At 40.3% G+C, this 2896-nt stretch overlaps 1 pseudogene; it reads right to left on the reverse strand.

Moving 5' to 3' along the window:
* Positions 1–1416, reverse strand: part of LOC111226757 — a 6095-nt pseudogene extending 4679 nt beyond the window's left edge.
* Positions 1417–2896: the final 1480 nt, after the last annotated feature.

The following is a 2896-nucleotide window of genomic DNA, read 5'->3' on the forward strand; positions in this document are numbered from 1 at the left end:
ACAGGCTAACACAGAGGCAGACAGCAAGTTCATCACCAAACCCACTGACACAGCATCGCTACACCCCTGGTTCTGCTCTGTTTTCAGCTCAGCTTTTCTCTTCAGGCCTGTTCCTGGAGGTTCCACTTTGCCATGAGTGATGATGGACAGCAGACGCCCAACACCAAAGTAAACACCAACCAGACAGACGACAAGGTAGTTAGCAGCTGTGGCAGACTGACCAAAACCTGCAGCTGCCAGACCGGCGATTTGATGGGCACATGCTAGGCTAATGCCAATAGCTATGACAGCCAGAACTGCTTTCTTTACTATGAGTGCAACACTGCCGATGATGAGCAGAGCTAAAGTGAAAGCTGCCAGACCAGGGATCAGAGAGGATCTCAGGTCTGTGGGCTGCAGCACTCCCTGCCCCACCAGGATGTACACCAGACCTGAACCACACCACAGGGCGGAGACAGTCAGACACACAGACGAAAACAGCTGGGCGTAGGACAGACTGCGGCAGATACCTAAGAGACAGAGAGTAAACAGAGGAGAGAGACCAGGGAGAGGATTACAATTTTTAAACTAGAACAAAACAACTAACAGCACAAATCAACAAATGAAATAAAACTTGTGATATTCAGTCATCAAAACCAACCTGCATAAGCTAAGAGGGCTGCAATGATGAGGAGCAGAATCCCCAGTGCAGTGTAGGGGATGAGCTCTCTTTCAGGAGAGCTGCCATAGTCGTTCACCAAAAGCAGGAGAGAACCTACAAGTTATAACAAAAGCCATTATGTAGAACCTCCCACTGGTAACTAAAAATCTAAAACTCAACTTAGGTGCAGTGTTAAAACAGTTTTTTTTGTTTTTATTTTTTTTCAAACCATTTTAATTAAAATAGAGATGTGATTTTACACTCTCAGTAGCTAAAAGTATGAGTAAGTGTGAAATGTCCCTGTTTTTAATTTCTTTACACTGCTACATTTTATGAAGGTACTTAATAATAAACACAATTAATTAATTTTTTTATGCTTTAGCATCAACAGCTTGAAACTCAAACAACATGCTTTTTAAAAGTTGATACTAAATTAACTTGTCACTCAAGCTTTACCTGACACATAATTATCAATAAGAGGAGAGTTGGTTCCCGGCTGCTTTCAGTAATTTTTAAAAAAAAAAAACGTTTTAGGGTTCAAACATTATGCAACATGCTTTTTGAATTTTGATACCAAAATACAAAAAAGTCGGATATTTAGCATAGTCATATGCAATTATTGTTAATAAGTAATGACAACATCACAGCAGAAAGTGGGCTTATGATTGTTTAATTCAAATGTTTAAAAAATCGTAACTGAACAAGGGAAATAAAATCTTACCGCCAGAGATGCCCAGGATGCCCACGGACACATGCAGTGAGCCGAGTTGAGCCATAGCAGGAGTGTGTCTCTGGAAACGTGTGGCTGCGCTTTATACGTATGCGTGTGACGTCATAACGCAGCAGGAGAAACCTGAGAGGAGAAGCTGCACCTCACGAGGAAACAACACGGATCCGTCACTGTACAGGGAGAAAATAGGCTTTTCCCATGTTCCCGCATATACCAAGTGTCTGTTGCCCAACTGCGGTATTATGATACATCATAGGCAAGGATATAATGTTTGCCAATGGGTAAAAAAAACACCTGTGTTATTTACTTCATACATTAATATTACTTAAAGTCTAAATATCAACGTGCATTGTTCTTGTGTGAACACAAAAGTTAATAATTGAATTTAGAACTTATAACCAGTAAATAATAAGTAATATGGATCAGGTGATTTGTGTAACTTGTAACGTGTGATATTTCTGAATAAATCTTATTCATCTTATTCATAAATACACGTGTGATTTTCTTATATCACCTCAAATGCATTACTTGAACAAAATATTGAAAAAATTGAGCGCATAAAGGTGTTTGACCCTGAAAAATTACTTTTCGTTTTGTCTCAACCACAGAGCTTTGAATGTAAGTCTATAATAAATCATTAACCATGAGGTTTAAATGTGTTATCATCTCTATTGTTCATTTAAAATATTGAGAGGAATGATTCAGCATTTTTTTTCCAACACAGGCCTCACATATCCGACAGTGTTCCTGGTTTCCTGTAAGGTGCATGATGTCAGCTTTTTGGTGTGGGAGGAGAAAGGAGAGGCAGGCAGGACTATAAAAAGTCTGCTTCAGAGTTCAGCCGGCACACCTCTACTGAGCAGCTCGACTTAACACAACTTCCTGGCTACCTGCATATACAAGGTGAGAGCTACTATATCTACATTATCTTTACCTCTGCTATAATTCAACAGCTGCTTTCTATGTAATACTTTATTAACAAGCGGATTGATTTTAGACAATAATGTTATAAAAGCAGCACTATAATCCACGAAGGAAAGGGTGAAATGCTAAATGAGTGTCTGATACATAATCATCTTCAAGCGCCGTGTGTATTTATTCCAGCAGACTCAAACCTCTTCGTGTAACTTCTCTTTATTGGTGTCAACTGTGTCACCTGGCAGCAGCAGCAGCAGCAGCAGCACACCTGAGACTCCTTTCTCACCTGGCTCTGTAAATTTTTTATGTAAACATGTGCAACAGGTGGCTGAGGCACAGTGCTTAGTTAATCAAATGCTCTTCATATCTGATAGTGAAACAAATATGGGATAACCACTTAATGGTGTCAAAGTAACAGAAGTTATGTAGTCTAGATAGACTACATAATCCTGAGAGTCTATATGTGCTTTATGTGTGTGTTTCACAGGAATCATGGTGAAGCGTGTTGCAGTTATTCTCTCAGGCTGTGGCGTCTATGATGGCACAGAGATCCACGAGGCCTCCGCTGTCCTCGTCCACCTGAGTCGTGCTGGAGCAAAAGTAAGAGC

Source organism: Seriola dumerili, unplaced genomic scaffold, assembly GCF_002260705.1.
Source record: "Seriola dumerili isolate Sdu_G_001 unplaced genomic scaffold, Sdu_1.0 BDQW01000161.1, whole genome shotgun sequence".
In the NCBI taxonomy this organism is placed as follows: domain Eukaryota; kingdom Metazoa; phylum Chordata; class Actinopteri; order Carangiformes; family Carangidae; genus Seriola; species Seriola dumerili.